Below are 18,633 nucleotides of genomic sequence, written 5' to 3'. Positions count from 1 at the left end.
GGCACAGTGGGCTAGTGCAGCTTTAGCTATGTTTTATAGTGTCACTTGAGAAGGTAGTCAACAGGCCTTTCAGTTGCACATAATTTTAAGATAACCCATTTTAGCCCATTTTTAGGTAGTTATGCAGCTGAGACTTTATGGTTATAGCTTTGACATTTCCAGGAATCACAAGTTCACAGCAAACTTCTTGTTCCTCAGGTTTTTAGAATCTGTCCACTCCCTCTTCTAACATGATCCCTGAGCCTTAGGCCTTTGAGACTGGACTCCTCATCTTGATTGGTTGTAGTTTTCTGTAATGTTCTCCATCTGTTACTAAGAGAAGTTTCCTTGATGAGGGGTAGGATGACACTGTGGAAATAAGGATAAATTTTTAGATTGTCATTAGGGATTATTTTGGTCTGGTAAAGTGGCAGTTGTAGGTTCTCATCTATGACTCATGACTTCACTAGTCCTGTATAGTTGGCTAGGTTTCCAGTACCAGACATGATTTCTCTCTTTTTGAGAGTGTCTTATATCCAATTAGAGAGCTGTTGGTGACTACCAAGGTATACATGCTACTACTGCACCCTTAGGGTTATCATGTTATGTTCGTCATTGTGTAGTTCATAGGCATCACAGCTGGGCAGGCCTGTTGATTGCTTACCTCCTTTGGAAGCATGCATGGTACTTTCTGGTACCATGAAAGGTAGTCTCCTTAGAGCGGTTCAAATCAGAGGTCTCTGGGCCCTTGGTCTGAAGTACATGGATGATACCAACAGACATGCTGATGTGGACAGAGAAAGTTCACAAGGCCCCAACCCCATACAAAGAACTACAGACAACTAATGAAGGTCAAGAGTGGCAGAAAAGCACACCAATTTGTTATCCAATGCAAAATGGTGATCCCTGAAAACTTATACATATTGTGAGACCAAAATGAGCCATCTTAGAAATAAGACCAAAATGCTTTCACCCTAAAATTAAGGCCTAAGATTTCTCCTTTTGGGAATAGGCCATTAGTTACTGAAACCAGTCAGTTCAGATTCCAGAAACCAGGAAGTGTAAAAGTACAGAGTCACAAGATAGTCACGAGGTAATGCCTGCCAGACTATGGAATGTCCTTTCCCTGGTTTCCAGGGTAACTGACCACAGAAATGCCCCCACCTGAGGACAGCCAATGAGAAATGGTGGCGGGCAACCACTCCCTTAGAAGTAATTTCTAAAAGTCCCTAGAAGCGAGCCAATCAGAATTGTATTCATACTAGCACCCCTAAATGATGTAACCTTGTGACTTTTCCCTTTAAAAACTGAGCTTGCAGACAGGTGGGAGCTTCCTCCAGCCTCCACTGCATTGGATGTATTGGACGAAGTCCCTGCCTAGGCTTGTATTGCTTTTGGATATTCAGAATTAAACCATGCTTTTGCATTCCGGCATGCTCGTCTTTGGTGGTCTCTCTGGGGGTCACAATCTGGGCACAACACATATAAGTAACATTATATAGACTGGACATGTTGTATGTACATGTTTAGGAATATACATGTACATATAAATGTAATAATAAGGAAAGAAGAGCCCACTAATTTGAAAGACACAAAAGAGGGGTTTATAGGAGGGGTTGGAGGGAGGAAAAGGGAGGCAGGAATGATGTAATTATATCATAATCTCAAAAAGTAAAAAGAAAATTAAAATTAAAATATAATTCACTTACTATTTGTTATTTTTTATTTAATCAAAGTCTTTCTAAGAAAACCCCAAATTTTGAGTTCCTGACATCAAACAAACTATTCTCAACCAGCAAACACAGAGGGCTTATATCTCATTACCATAAGCCTGAAAGTTAGGCAAAAATGCCCATCTTTCCAGCATACTTCCTTTTATTTTTTCCATTTTATGTTTTCTTCTTTTCCTGTGACAGGGTCTCACTATGTAACTCAAGCTGGCCCTGAACACACCATGTTTCTCTGGCTAGCCTCAAACTGGTACCTTCTCGCCTCAGCCTCCCAGGTGTCATCTGGCCTGGCTTCAATATAGTTCCTTACACAATTCACTGTTACTACCCTATGAGGAGAGCCGAGCAACTGTCTACATTTTAGGTATTTTAGGTACTTTTCTGTTGTGATTAAACACCATGACCAATACAACTTAAAAGAGAAAGTTTATTTTGACTTATGGTTCCAAAAAGTTAGAGTCCATAACATCAGGGCAGAGATAGCAGGCAAGCTTGGCAGCTGGAGCAGGATGCTGTGAACTCACATCTTGAACTGCAAGGAAACATCAGAGAAATCAAACTCTCAAAGCCCACCTCTAGTGACACACTTCTTTCAGCAAGGTCCTGTCTCCTAAATCTTCTTAAATAGTGCCATCAACTGGGGACCAAACAGTCAACTCCATGAACCTCAGGGGGATATTCTCACTGAAATCACAACAGGCGATTTACCCCTAAATGTGTATGAGTTAAATTTTAAAAGATGTTTCATGGTTAGGAGAATCAAGGGGAATTCAACCTTTTACTCTTGATTCTGCTTAGTTATATATAACATGCTTTTTACCAATTGTTGTGTATAGACACTAAAAATTTAGATTCCATAAAGTATTATTTTGAGACTATATGTGGTTCAGTGGTAGACCACTTGCCTAGTGCATGAGACCCTGGGGTTCATCCCTAGTAGTATATATGCACAAAAAATTCTTAATTTTGTTTGGAAGGCAGTCTTTAAGAGCCTTATCATCTAAATTCTTTGGTGTCTATCTGAGAATGCTGAAAATAAGGGAAACCAAGCTACTGTACCCATATCCTTTCAGATTTCTGTGGCAAAGCATTCTGATGTTCTCTATTGAAACCATGGAGGGGTGGCAGGAGTCAAAAAATGTAGCACATATCTCATATTTGAACTAAGTATCTCCACACCTCTGCTTCCTTAACCTACATTAGTCTCTGGTAGTGCTGACACTTTGAAAGATGGAAAGGAACAGCAGGATCACCATCCTTCAGAGGGATTAAGAAAATACGGCATCTGTCTTCTGAATAGCAAGTTAAAGCAGAAGGTATAAGTTTAGCTTGAGGCACAAGGGGATGATTTTTAGGGCTAGGAATCCATAGGCCAGCTGACTACATTTTCTAGTTCTGGATGAGCCATAGTCAAATTAGAAAAGCAATAATGGGAGCCAGGGCAGCAAACCTCAATTTTGCCAGCAACACTGTGATTACTGGAGGCAGCCCTTTAAAGATGACATTATAGACAGAATTATTTCCCATGTGAACAAATTTGGGTAGGTAGGAAACATACACACCATAGGGCCATGGGACATAATGTGTAATCTAGTCTATTACAGAAACAAATTTTTGTGTTATTATATACCTATATATTTTATAAAGAGTATCATAAAAACAGCAAGACAGTATAATAGAAAAAGAAATGAAACGCTACTAGTCCTTCTTTTTATGATGTTTCACACAATAAAAGAAACATAACTCACAGAATTGTCATATTCTTCGAAGATGCAGTAAATATATTGTTAGCTTAGCATCTCCATGACTTGCTAACAAGATGTTGTGTACAGGGAGGTGGGGCAAGAAAGCTGTCATTAAACTTTCATCGATGATTTATAATAGTTGTGACTACTACATGCAAAGAGTGTCAGCTGGCAATTGATTCTGCCTGATGTAACCCGACAGGGTTTTCTTCCTTTCTGACAACCAGTCCAGAAAGGAAGGTTAACACATTTCAGCTCTAACAAGCAGAGGTAAACCTAGCAGCAGAATTGGGCTTTCTCTTAGTCATGCCTATGTGTTGGAAGTGTTTAAACTGATCCAGCAAAACAGTTCCCAGCAGCCAGACACTGTGGCAGAAAGGAAGGAATAAAAGAAAATAGAGCTGTTGTCCATCATCAAATGCATAGATGATGGGGCCTTCCCCAGTGTGATGGTTAGAATGAAAATAGCTCCCATAGGCCCATAGAGAGGTGTGACCTTATTGGAGTAGGTGTGTCCTTGTTGGAGGAAGTGTGTCATTGGGGGATGTGTATTGAGGTTTTAGATACTCAAACCAGATCCAGTGGCTCACTGTCTCTTCCTGCTGCCTGGGGATCCAGATGTAGAACTCTCAGCTACCTCTCCAGCACCATGTCTGCCTGCATACTGCCATGCTTCTCTCCATGATGATAATGCACTAAACTTCTGAATAGTAAGCTACCCAATTAAACATTTTCCTTTATAAGAGTTGCCATGGTTATGGTGTCTCCAGAGCAATAGAAACTCTAGCTAAGACACCCAGAGTGTCTGAGTTGCAAGGAGGTGGCTTCTAACAAGTTCCCAGGTGCTGCTGCTTGCCTCTCCCTAATCCAGGGGCCACACTGAGAACCACTGGAGTAGAAGGCTACCCTGCTTCTTTTGGTAGGTAGCTCAGACAAATCTGTGTCACAGCTGAAGACAAACCATTGTCTGTAAGACATCTGGGCAGAGAAGGATGAGGGAGAGGAATTCATTCTATCAGAGGCACCAGAAGGTCTTTATATAGGAGATGACATTTGATCTAAGCTCTGGGTAGAGAAAGATTCCTGTCTGGGGAGAATGACCAGGGAAGGGCCTTCAGGTAGAGGAGAGGTGAAGGTGGCCTGTGGAGGCTGAGAAGGAATGGTCTTTAAGGTCAATCCTAGTATGCTGAGTCTTCAGCAGGATGGCCACTCCATTGTCTTCATGAAGGGGCCCACTAGTCTTTGCTTAATCACAGATTCACATTGGTCCCTGGGGTGATTGTAGCTGTAGGAGAAAAAATGAAAGATGTGAGCAGGACAGATTCCCTTGTGTTCCCTCCAACTCACTCTCTACGGTTGAGTGGCATGAATGTACCCTGCTGACGCATTTTGTTTTCAGTTGAGAAGACTTGATTTTGCAAGAAAGCTTGGTTATTCCTGCTTCAAATAATCAGATTCTAACTGATTCTAATTAATTCAGTCCAAACTGAACTGTCTTGGGCATCTGTTATGGCCTCTCTGAACCTCAGTTTACTTATCTGTAAGTTGGAATTATATTATTTATGAGATACATTGCAGGGGTATAATGAGAAAGTTACTTATAAACTGTGGAGCTTATAAGAGGTACTCATCCAGTGATTGTCAAGATTCACTCTCAAGTATGCTTTTCTGCTTTCAAAGCTCAAATATTTAGAGAATCGACTTGAGTGAGTTACCGTTGTAAAAGAACCTGGGATAAATGGCTTGCTGGAAATTGACTCTACTGAAAACACAAATAAATGTGCATACACATGGAAATTAATACAACAGCAGCTGTCTATTCCTTCCAAGTAGCCATCTTTCCTTTCTTACAGTGTATAGCCACCCAGCAAAGAAATAATTTCATGTCCTAGTTTCTTTTATAGCTGTATGACCATGAGACTAAATTACAGACAGATAAATATTCTGAGTCTTTACAGAGAACTAACTCATCTCAAAAGGCCATTCTTTCATCATACGTTTTCCTGCTGCTCAGCTCACATGTGTGTGTAATGACCAGAGCTCCAACAGCCACCTTGGACTAGCAGGCATTATAAAAGATAAGAACCCCAAACTGGGAAGAGAAAATAGAATGAAAGGAATCTTTGTTCCTGGCAACAATGTGCAGCTGCTATTTCAACCATCTCCTGCCTAGCTTGATTCCTTGTAAGTGAGAGGAACTCTTATGTGACATATTCTACTGCTATTTTCTTCTATGTATGACTGGATTTTGCTTTACCTGCTACACAAGACTTTAATTATCTAGTGCTGGTGGTCTCCTTAGTCCACTGTTGTTGCATTGCCACATGTGTCAAATTGGTTTCTTGGGATGCTGTGGCAGCCTCAAGTCCCATTCTCCAAATGCGCTAAAAACATTCGCAATGTCAGAGATGCCCCTTCCAGATACAGAGATGAGGTAAGTTACCTCACATTCCCCTGTGTCGAAGCAATCATTAGACTACCCAGCAACTCTGTTTCATCCCTGGATTCAGCAGTGTTTCTCTCCTTCCTTCCCATCACCTAAAGGTCTCTTTAAAGATCCAGTGTCATCATGTTTCTCCTACTCTTCCTTCAGAGGCTGGTTGAAAAGTAGATGCTGATGAGCTGCTCATTCTGTAAACACTATATTCCCCATGAGATTATCATAGCAGCACCTTGCACACAGCTATCAATGATTCCAATGGACTGCACAGTGGTAGGATTTGAGGCACCTGGTAGTGTTTGTTGGACATATTCTTTCACACAGTGCAATTTTCTCGTCACCTCTGGCATTTTGTCTCCTAGCTCAATTCCTGAAGGGGAGCCTGGTAATGTTTTTTTTCTGAGCATGCTTCATCTAACTTCATCTAACAGCACTGTATCTTAGAGGTTCTCACTGCCCAGTTTTCACAACGGCTTCAACTGACACTAGAAAGTACCTCACATTTCAGGGTCAAATTTCGAACTTCTCAGTATACTTTATGTCCTCTGTGCTTCCTAATGTACACAGTAGGAACCTAATAGATCTTCTAATTAATAAACAATGGTGAATTGTTTATTAGCCATTGAATGGTAACAGCTGAAGACTGCCTTGTTCTAATTGAAAGTGTCCCTGCAGTGAATGATATTAGCCCACATCCTAATGTTAAATATTTTCTTCGGATGATTGTATTTAAAATAATATATTTTACAATTCATTTTTTGAGAAATATGCACTTAAAAGGTACAAAATAGAATACTACTTCATAGCACAGGCAATACATCGTTCTCTATCATTAGAATCAGTTGTGCCCTGAATTATTCCATTTCCCATTTCTCCCTGCAATTATACTTCCAAAATATTTTAGATATAAAACTCTCTTTCATTTTGCTTTTTCATGAGGATGTATTGAGTATGACAGGACCTGTCATCATCTAATGAGAAATGGCTTTTGAGCCACTCCTGACTGTTATTAAGATGACATTTCCCCTCTGAGCATTAATAAAAACTGTGCTGCATGGACTTGAAAGTGGAACAGGAGAAGACCATAGAGAAAACAATCATCCAAGGAGAGGAGAAAAAAAATGAGTTTAGGAATTTTGACTGAGGCTGGTAACATTTTCAAAGTGTCTCAAATTTTTTTCTTAAAGAAAACTGGAGAAAAGGGACACACAAAGCAAACTGAGATTTGGTGTGTCTTGGGGCTTACTTTTTCTTATTACTTTTCAGTAGGCTTCTAATAGCAGTGACCCAATCTTGTCATGAAGAAACAACTCCCTCTGTTTTCTCCCATCAAGAAAACTCTAGGACAGAAAGTCACTTCTAGATTGGTTTCAAACTATAGGGGGAAATCACTAATATGACATGCATACATAAGTAATGTGGTGCTGCAAAATTGAGCCTGAACATGATACTGTCACCAAGGTGTGATGCATTAAAAAAACCACCATGGAGTAATGAATGCTTAAAAGCACTCTTTTTCCTGTTTGACAGCATAAGGAAAAGGTTCAAGGTGTTCTTCTGGTCTTTCAAATTGGACTACCAGTTTGATTTACAGTTTGATTTTCTAACAAATCTTTAGGTATGTGCCCGGAGTCATGAGGATGAGGGCAGGGATGAATATGAAAACATAACTGAAAATCTGTCACAGCTGATACTTGAATCTTGGAGATGAGTGCAGTTGCACATAAGGGATTGCAGTTTTCTGTGGCTCTCTCTGCCGGTGACTTAATGCTGATTAGAAGCTTTTCTTCAAAAGGCAGCTCGTCTCTTTGGTGGCATGCCTGTACTTGAAGGATGAAAGTTGTTCAAATTTTTGGAGACATGGAAATAAGGACCTGTTTTTCAGTTACTGACTTCATTACTGCTCTGGCAATCTTTATGTCCATTTCACTTGGAAGGAATCAATTCTCAAACTTGAACACACACACACACACACACACACACACACACACACACACACACACACACCAGCGAATCACCTGGAGGTTCTGTGAAAGTACTTGGCTTCAGATTAAGGCCAGTACTTCTGGTGTATGAAGTAAGTTTGAATAGTAGTATGATTTATGACCTGTATGTTTTACTGTGTGTTCATGGCTTTTATGCCATGGTGATCAAAATACATAACAGAAAATATATACATTTCCAGGAGGATACATTTATTTTGAATAATGATTTCAAAAGCTTGTAGTTGGGGGGTCAGAAGCACTGTGGAGCAGCAGTTGGCATCAGTAGGCATTGCTGTCCCCATGGCAACAAAGAATGGCCAGAACTAGAGGGGATTATAACATATAACCTTCAAAGGTCCTTCATAGTGACATACTTTCTCTGACAGCTAGGCTCCAGTTCCTCTTTTTCTTTTTTTTATTAATTTTTTTCATTTATTTTACATACCAATCACAATTTCCCCTCCCTCTCTTCCTTTTCCCTCCCCCCACCTCCCATCTATCGCCCCACATCCACTCCTCCTCTGTTCAGATAGGAGTCAACAAAGCATGTCATATTACTTTGAGGCAGGACCAAGCTCCTCCTACTGCATCAAGGCTGGGGGAGGCATTCCAGCATGGGGAATAGGTTCCAAAAAGCCAGTTCATCACCTGTTCTTAAGGACTCCAGAGACCCCCAAATATCTTCATCTACTATGAAAAGACATGAGCCTTTGATGACCATTCCAGATTCGGACTATAGTTTATCTAAAACGTTTTGGCATCCTAACTTTTGTTACTAATTATATCTTAGGTAATTCATTACTGATCCTAATTCAATCATCAAGATATTCCTTCACTATAACTGCATCTATAACAGCTATGTCTAGAATATAGTTCTATCTATATTATTGTGTCTGCCTTTATTTCTTTCTATATCTGTGAGTGGAATGAATGAATTCAAGGTTATCCCCATAAAAAGTTACTCTCCTTAACATCTAGCTTCTGACAAAGTGTCTTGCATGGAAGAGACAAAGAAAAATTCCTACCAGGAAATTGCACAAGGACACAATTATGCCTCTGAGAATGTGTTACAGTTTTGAGTGTCATGTAACTTTAGTGGAGAAAGAATCTGGAATTGCTAACATAGTTTATAATATGCCTGATATTTGCTTGAACAGTCTTAGAGCTCAGAAACTTTTCACATTCTAAGTCACCATATTATCTCCTCTGAGAGTGTGTAATCTCAGCTCTCTGGAGGCTGAGGTGGGGTGACTAAGTTCAAAGCCAGCATGGGCTACATAGCAAGACTCTGTCTTAAAAAATCCATCAATTGACTAGGCCAACAAAGAAAAAAAAAGACATTCTTTTTATGGGTAATTATCACCTAGTGAGAGATGGCTCAGTGGCAAGAGCACTTTTAGAGCATCCAGGTTTGAATTCCAATGCCCACATAGTGAAAAAGAACCACCTGTAACTGCAGTTTCCAGGGGAATCTGATGTCCTCTTCTGGACTCCTTGGGTCGTATGCATGCACATGGTGCTCAGACAGACACGCAGGCAAAAAGACTCTTAAATAAGTAAATATTTTATTGTTTTGGTTGTGGGCCTAGCCTTGAATGACTCAGCCATCTTTCCAGTCCAATAAATATTTTTTAAAATAAATACAAGTATGTGAGACTCACATAAATACAATAAACTTAAATGCTAAAGTGTTGTTAATGAATCCCAAAGAATTCTTCCCCAAGAGGAAAGGAGTGAGGATGGACAATGATATCAATCCTGGTTATTTATTTATTATTTAAATTATAAAGTGTTTGAGTTTTTTTTCCTCTTTTCCTTCCAACTACTTCTGTGTCCCTTCCACTTCCTCTTAAATTCATGATTTTTTTCTTATTTAATTATCTTTATTACACACACACACACACACACACACACACACACACACACACACACAACTCACACTTCATAGCAATATATTAAAATACAAACAGGAATTTTGGAGGCTAACCAGGGATGCTGATTCTAAAATCTATGTATAAAAAATGAGTAAGAGTGGTCAGGCAAATTCTGATAGCATAATGTTATCTAACTCCACCAGATACCTGAATATATCCCAAGTCTACTGTACACATGAAGTATATTAGTGCATGAGTACACCTTGATGTTTGAACACACAGTAAAACATACAGGTCATAAATCATACTACTATTCAAACTTAGTCCATACACTAGAAGTACTGGCCAGTTTGTCTTCTCTTCCAGGGACATTTTCAATTTTTTTGGGAGGGGGATTATTGTTTGTTTGCTTTGTTTCAATTATTATGGAATTAATTAAACTGTTTTCCAATGATTTTAAAACCTAAGATGTAGAAGAAGAATAGTTTCAAGTGAAGTAAGAAGGCAGAGTTAAAACAGGAAAAGCATTGTGTGGGCCTTATGAAACTCAGTGCATGGGAAGCCTTGTTATCATACATATGCGGAATATTACATTTTGAGTAAATTTTAGTAAATGATTTAAATTGAACTGTGTTTTATTTTCTTCTAAAATATGTCTAAGTGATCTGAATTATTTTAACTGAATTCTCTAGGAATGTTGTTAGAAACTGTATTTTCTCACTATTTCTCTTTTTATACTGTTTTCCTGTTTGTTTCACACAGTGGGATCCTTGCCATGAATGCCTTCTTCAGTGAAACTCTTTCTGATAGAAATAAAGCTATATCCTCAAGAAACAGTTGACATGCAGAATCAAAACAAACAGCACACGAGTGAAAAGCAAATCAAATGAAGTCTGTATTATATTACTTTGTCTTAAAGAATAACATTAAACTAATTTAATGAATATGTATGCAAAGGAAGAATTAATCAACTCTATGCTCCCTTCTAAACTTGTGTTTAATTTTGTGCTTTAGATGGAGTTTATTTTGTTTAATTCATACTCATGCAAGTTACTATTTCTTTATTTTTGTGTGTGTGTACATGTGAGGTCATCTGCATATGTGTATGCAGGTAAAAAGTCCATGTGTATTGTTTTTCTTCAGCTGCCATCTAACTTGCTTTGTGAATCAGGATCTCTCACTGGCCTGGGCCTTATCAATTTGGCTAGGATGGCCAGCAATTTCGAAGGGTCCTCCTGGCTCCAGTTCACCAGCACTGCCATCATGTGTATTCAAATAAAAGAGGTCTGGGGATAGAATTCAGTATCTGTGTTCACTTAGCTTGCATGTGCTGTGGGATGTTCTGTATGGCAAATGTGTTGCTCTGATTGGTCAATAAATAAAACACTGATTGGCCCGTGGCTAGGCAGGAAGTATAGGCGGGACTAACAGAGAGGAGAAAAGAAAGAACAGGAAGGCAGAAGGAGTCACTACCAGCCACCGCCATGACAAGCAGCATGTGAAGATGTCGGTAAGCCACGAGCCTCATGGCAGGGTATAGATTTATGGAAATGGATTAGTTTAAAATATAAGAACAGTTAGCAAGAAGCCTGCCACGGCCATACAGTTTGTAGGCAATATAAGTCTCTGTGTTTACTTGGTTGGGTCTGAGCGGCTGTGGGACTGGCAGGTGACAGAGATTTGTCCTGACTGTGGGCAAGGCAGGAAAACTCTAGCTACATGCATGAGTATCAAAATCAAGACTCCATGTTTGTGTGGCAAGCACCTCACTAAATCATCTCCCCAGCCACTGAAACATAATTTTTAAACAGGATATACCTATTGCTTTGCAATTGGCTAGTTTTTCTATTTGTGACCACTACTGTAAGTCTGTTTGTAAAGCCCGAGTCCTTTTCCTTCCTTCCTTCCTTCCTTCCTTCCTTCCTTCCTTCCTTCCTTCCTTCCTTCCTTCCTTCCTTCCTTCCTTCCTTTTCTTCCCTCATTTCCTTCTTTTTAAAAAAAACTAGTTTTTCCTTATGACTTAATAAGCCCTGCTATAGAGACACAGCCATTTTGGTCAGTGTAAAATTATCTTCTTTTATGTTTTTGAGTGTTTGTTTTAGCTTTTTTGTCTTTGGGGGACAAAGCATCATTGTGTGGCACAGGCTGACCTCAAACTCATGATCCTCTCTTGCCTCAGAATTCCAAATGCTGAGATTAAGAGTATGTGCCACTAATCCTGTGTTAAAATATCTTTTGTAGATTTGAATTCTATTTTGTGATCCAACAGACTACTTTTATTAAGTTGAAGATTGGTGTCAATCAGAGTATTTTCACTGGATACTGGAATGTGCATGATGATGGGATCAAGTGTGTTTCTATCTGGATCAGATATGTTGTAAAATCCGTAACAGTACCTGATACTTGGTAAGGAAGCCTTTGCAGGGACTTAGTAAATTATCAGACTAACCCTGTAAGTAAAAGGACTCTAGGTATGCATTTTGTGAATCAGAAGAGGAAAATGCTTAACCATATTTGTTCTGTACTGGTTATCCTCTAGTGAACCAGTCTGTGGTGTTTGACCCTATCTGGAGAGAAAAATCAGGTCAAGTCATTCTAGATGGTCTAGGATACCTAGAATTTTGAGGTTGTTCAGCCAAGTAAAAGAACAAATATCTCTTTACTCTGGGAGGAATTAGCTATAAAGAGACACCAAAGGTTGGAACTTGTTGGGATGCAATTCTACACCTTTTCAGATGCAAATTACTGTGTCCGGTAAACCAGAGAAGATATGTTGAAATCTACCTTGGACTTTGCAGCTTAACAAAAGGCCTATTTTCAAAACATTGCCGCATGTAGTATGAGTCTGGGTAGATATCCTTTGTTGGTCCTTGAAGTCGATTTAAGTGTTCCTGCAGTCTAATAAAGTGAAGACTATAAGGGTGGAGGAGGCTAGGTCCTGTACTCATCTTTGCAGCAAAGACTCTGGAAATGCAAACAAATGATCTAATTACTTACTGGGAGCTTCCCCGCAAGTACAAAAACAATAAATGCTAATATCTTCTTGCTAGAGCTATAGGAAACACCAACTGAGACATTGTTAGCAGCACTAGCCCAGTGCCTGGTACATATCAGTTTATTAACCAGGTTAGCTATCGCAGTGCCTGGCACTTACCAGTATTCTTACTGATGAGAATAAAACATTATTCCAACATTAATATATTTGTTTTATTATAAATTTTTTACACTAGTTTGTTGGACAGAATGTAGCCAAATTGTGATTCAGTTTCTCTGCTCCAATTTGACTATGGCTCCTATTTTCAGCTGAATGTCCAATAATTTGATGGCTAACATACAAGAGAGAATTATTTAACATTTGTGCATTTGTATTTTCTTACCATCCAAACTTCACTCTATTTGGCAAATCTGAGCAAAGTAATACTAAAGACATCCTCTGGCTTCTCACTGCCTTCAAAAGAGGTTTCAGGATTAACTTCCTACCTGGGCTACATAATGAGGCTGTGTCTCAAAAAAGAATCGACTTTCAGTTCCACTTTAACAAGTCCGTTTGGAGTCATTACAGTTTCCACAGTTAAGTACTTCTGAAACACACATTCTTTAATTGACAGATTGTTTCGGCTTCTTCGGAGCTATTGCCATTTATAATGCGAAACAATCTGAATATTCAGCTGTCATGAAATTAATATGTATATATGGTAGAAAAGTTACTGCACTAAGGCTTTCAACTTAGAAAAGCAAATACTTCAAATCTGTCATAATGTGACTATGTGGTTAGAAGGCATAGCATTTTTGATATATAATTTAGTAGTTGTAAGTCTGCTTTTCCTTAAAATAGAATGAGTTGTTAGCCTTGTTATTGTCTCCCAAACATGTATTATTCCTTCATTACTACAGATATTGTAAGAGATGAATGAACTTGGCCTCCAGATAATTCTCTCTAGTCTTTTGGGCTAGGTCTTTCTATACAGTAACATGAAATAAATGAGCCAACAAACAAATAAAAACCATGTATAATAGAAATGAGATTCATTTTATCCTTTCTAACATCCATTTTCTAGGCAGAAGCCTGAGTGATATTTTTAAAAAGTAGAGCCTATTATGTCATCCCCTCGCTCAAAAGGTTTTATTGTCTTTTTAATAAATCTGAGGAAAGAATCTCAATTCCTTCTCTGACAGATCTTATGTTATCTGGGTCCTGCTCTGGTTGGTTCCCAGGCCATCTCTCCATCACCCTCTGGCAGTTTCTCCAAATGCACATTTTTCTTCAACTACAGGATTCTGCTGTTATTATTCTAGATTTAGAATGTTTTGTCCCTGCTCATTTGCAGTGTAGGGCTTTTAAATCTCAGTTCAACTGTGTCTTTCTCAGTAAGGCCTTCCTTACTACCCTAGGAGACAGGCACATTTTAGCCGTGGAGTTTTTAGTATAACACTCATTGGCACTCCAATTATCTTCTCCATTGACTCATTTGCTATCTACCTTTTCTACCAACATGAAGGCAATAACTTAGGCATTTTCTTCATTGGTACATCTCCAGTGCCCAAGTCGAACACTGGAACAAAATAATCACTCAATAAACACAAGAATTATATTGTTGTAGGCTTTCCGGTCTAAGAAATGAGACCCCAAGGCTTTTTATTTTATTTTGCCAGGATGCAGTTTATTGTGTACTTACAATGTCTCTTCAGGATTATGCTTTTAAAGGCAGAGCCCCTAATTTAATGGAGCAAAGTTTTTTTTTTTTTTAATATAATTTTGGCTTTGTTTCCTATATATGGTGGCTTATTCTCTGACTGGGTGCTTTAAACTACTAGGCAGTGGAGTTGAGGATGACTAGAATGTGGAAGAAGGGACAGGAAGGGGGTTACGGCTTACATGTGGTGGATCAGTTCCATGTCCACACAAGGACACTGCCTAGCTCATGCAGCTGCTTCCTGTGTTTTTTCCCCTTGATTCTTGGGGAACTCTACACAAGGTGTTAATGCCTCCGAGAGGAAGTATCTCTCTTAGGAATCTGGTAAATACGCTATTATCTAGAGGCAGTTTCTCACCTAAGTTCTCCCTTTGTTTAGACATGGGATGCTAGATCAAATGTCTAGATAAGTGAGTGTACTTGATTCATCATTAAAATGAAGATATATCAGGATCTTTCAAACTAGAATGAGAAAATAATAGATAATTGCTATTTTTAATATTTCAAAAGGGGTGATGGCAATCTTATATTTTGTTGATAGACTGTGTAGAGAGCAAATACAATAGCAAGCAATTTAAGGCCTTGTCTAGAATGCTATTAGTTCAGAGCAATTAACACTTTTATGTCTCTTATAAGATAGGTGAACAGTCAAGGATAATTTAATTTTCTAGTAAAAGTCTTTCAAGTGGGGAAACAAAAGAATGGCTTATTTGAGACTGAATGGCATTGAAGGAAGTGACCTTTATGCATTTTATCCAGTTCAAAATTCTGTGATTCTTAGAGTATAATTCAAAATTCATAGTTGTAAGCTCCAGAGCCCATCACAGCCAGTTATACCAGAAGTGGGGCATAATTAAAGGAGTAGATACCTCACAGAATCTCCAAGATGACAAGCAGTAATGTTGAAATATGTTTGGGGACAGTGAGATCATAATGATACTAACGTTTTTAAGACTGTGGGTATTTTACTTGAATAATTTTAGGAAAAGTTTTATTTATTGTGTGTGTGTATGCACATGTGTCTGCAGGTAGAGATCAAAAGTTAACATGGGTCCATAGGAGCCTTTTTTTTATACATGTGATGGGGATTTGAATGGATCCTCATGATTGTGTGGCAAGTACTTTCTCCACTGAGTCTTCTCCTCAGCCCTGAGACTGAAGTTTGTAGACAGAATTGATTGGTACATGAGGCCTATAATTTAGATGTTGAGTGTTTCCCAAAGACCCCTTTGTTAATGGCTTGGTCCCAAGAGTGAATCTGCTAGAAGGTGGTGGAACATCAAGGAGGTGGGACCTAGTAATAGCTAGGGCATTAGGTCCTGACCCTGTCCTCTCATTTTGGTTTATGTCATGTAGTGAACAGTTTCCCTCAGCTACATGCACTCTCAACCATTGCCATCTATCAGACTTACCACAGTCCTAAAAGCAAGGACCTACCCAATCATGGACTAAAACCTCTAAACATGAAACTATAAGAATTTTCTCTTTATAAAATAACAATTGGGGCGGTGATGGCGCACGCCTTTAATCCCAGCACTTGGGAGGCAGAGGCAGGCGGATCTCTGTGAGTTCGAGGCCAGCCTGGGCTACCAAGTGAGTTCCAGGAAAGGCGCAAAGCTACACAGAGAAACCCTGTCTCGAAAAAAACCAAAAAAAAAAAAAATAAAATAAATAACAATTGTAGGTATTTTTGTTATAGTGATGGAAAGCTAACACAGGCATATGTAATATTTACCCTAACAGGGAATGGAAAAAACTAACCTTCGCATCTTTGCCAAAGACCAACGTGCTGAATGATGAGTGTTATTTTTCAATTCAAGGCAATGTTAAATCTTTAAAAGCCCCCACTAGACTCACTTCCTCTCCTAGATTATGTTATGGCTCTAAAATCAAATAGACATTGATGGTATAAATATATTTGCTCTTTCACCCTCCTACTTCCATATATTTCCAACTCTCTTGGATACTGACTCAAAAAGAAAAGTCTAGCTTTTTTTTCTCTCTCAGGGAATTAAAGATCTCTAATTTCTTTCCTTCCTCTGTCTCCCTCTTTTTCTCCTATTAAAAGAAACAGTTTGTAATCTAAATAGTAGTGCCCTGATGTCATTCACACATTTTTTCTAAACTTTGTCTGTGCCCAGGCCTCACTAATATCCTTCAAGGAGAACTTGTCTGTTGCAGCCAAGAGGCAAAATTAGAGCCTAGATGAGTAGTGCTTTTATTTTATTAAACTTGAAACTTTTAGATGGGCCAAATAAGTTTTGACCCAGAAAACACACTATTACAGAAACAAACAAAAGCCCTCCACAAATGTTCAAAATATATTTTTTCTAATTGTATATTTCTTTGAACAATTGTCAGTTCCTGCAATCTTCAAAACTGAATATTAAGCTTCCTTCTCCTTAGATTTTTGGCCCTAGGCCAATTTTCTTCCTTCCTTCCTTCCTTCCTTCCTTCCTTCCTTCCTTCCTTCCTTCCTTCCTTCCTTCCTTCCTTCCTTCCTTCCTTCCTTTCTTTCTTTCTTTCTTTTATAGTTTCATACATGTATACATGGAATTGTGATCATATTCACCTATTAGCCTGCCTTATCATCCTCTCACTCATGCCCAAACTCTTCTTGCTAACTAGTCCCTCCTATTTTCATGTCTTTTCTTGTCTGTGATCTGCTGAGTTTCATTAGGATTGCTTGTACTAGCATGGAGAGGGAGGTTATTTGCTAGATACTGGGCAACCTAGCAGTAGCTATACCACTGAAGAAATGACTCTTCCTCCCCTGTCAACCGTTAGCTGCCAGTAACACCTCAGAGAGGGGTGGAGCCTCATGAGCCTTCCCCCATCCATGATAGACTATCAAAAGGCCTAATCTTATGCAGGTAATCATAGCTGCTATGTATTCATGACCTCATGATCACAATGACCATGTCACATCTAGAAGCTGAGTTTCTTAAAACTTCCCCCACACTCTGGTTCTTACATTCTTTCTTCATGTCTTACCCCAGATCATGCCTGGGTCTTATACAAAGTTTCATGAATGTCCCATTTTTGGATGAGCACTCAACAGCTACTTAGTCTCAGTACAATGACCCATTATGAGTCTGTGAATTAACCATTGCCCACTGCAAAAAGAAATTGCTCTAACCATGACTGACAGAAGCACTAATCTATGCATATAAACAAATATTTAGAAGGCAGACTGACTACATGTCTGTTTAGCAAAATAAAAATGATAGATTACCTAGCCTGTGATCACTTCATCCATAGGTTTTTTTAAAATCAGACTTACAGTACTAGCCGTTTTTTATTATGGAGTGGGCCTTGAATTCAATAAAACCACAATTGGTTGCCCCTGAAACAATCATGCAGCTATTACACTACTGAACATATGTTGCATGGCATGACAGTATTATAACATGCAAGATCCACAGTTAGGCATGGTCAAGGCTTTCATTATCATCTAAATTGCCTCTTACTTGACATCTTCATGTCTATGTTTAAAATAGTCTCAGATGTAATCTATTCTCAGATATAATCATTTCAAAGCCCAAATCATGATCTCTCATTCCTAGATTCATCCCACTTTAACCTATGGCCCCATTCCTTATAATAATACAAATTAATAATACGAAATAAATAAAACCACAGTAAAGCCTAAAGTCATTTTGAAATCTTTCCGCATTTCCTATTTATTCATCACTTCTTTGTCGTTTTTTTTTATATTTTAGAGAGCCCACCACCCTGCTCCCAAATAAATCACCCATGGAGGCTTATTCTTAATTATAAATGTCTGTCCTTAGCTTGGCTTATTGCTAGCCAGCTTTACTTAAATTATCCCAACTGGCTTTTGCCTCTGGGCTTTTCCCATTCTTTTACTTCTGTAAATCTAACTCTTACTCCATGGCTTGCTGGTTGTGTAGTTGGATGACTGGCCCCTGGAGTCCTGCTCCTTCTCTGGCATCTCCTTCCTTCTCTCAGATTTCTTCTATTTCTTCTCTCTGCCTGCCAGCCCTGCCTATCCTTTCTCCTGCCTTGCCATTGGCTGTTCAGCTCTTTATTAGACCATCACTTGTTTTAGACAGGCACAGAAACACGGCTTCACAGAGTTAAACAAATGCAACAGAAACAAAAGTAACACACCTTAAAATAACATTCCCCAACACCCTTTACTACCATTACAACTTTGAGACTG

The 18,633-nt window shown here is 38.9% G+C and overlaps 1 long non-coding RNA gene across 1 annotated transcript in view; it reads left to right on the top strand.

Annotated features, from left to right (window-relative positions):
- LOC121825674 (uncharacterized) overlaps window positions 1–10,691 on the top strand; it is a 91,281-nt gene extending 80,590 nt beyond the window's left edge. The window contains exon 15 of the long non-coding RNA XR_006068034.2: window positions 10,516–10,691. This is a non-coding gene — a long non-coding RNA (uncharacterized LOC121825674). The remainder of the gene's footprint in view (window positions 1–10,515) is intronic.
- Window positions 10,692–18,633: the final 7,942 nt, after the last annotated feature.

This window comes from Peromyscus maniculatus, chromosome X (assembly GCF_049852395.1).
Source record: "Peromyscus maniculatus bairdii isolate BWxNUB_F1_BW_parent chromosome X, HU_Pman_BW_mat_3.1, whole genome shotgun sequence".
Taxonomy (NCBI): Eukaryota; Metazoa; Chordata; class Mammalia; order Rodentia; family Cricetidae; genus Peromyscus; species Peromyscus maniculatus.
The sequence above is the reverse complement of the archived record's forward strand: the minus strand, read 5'-3'. Positions and strand labels throughout refer to the sequence as shown.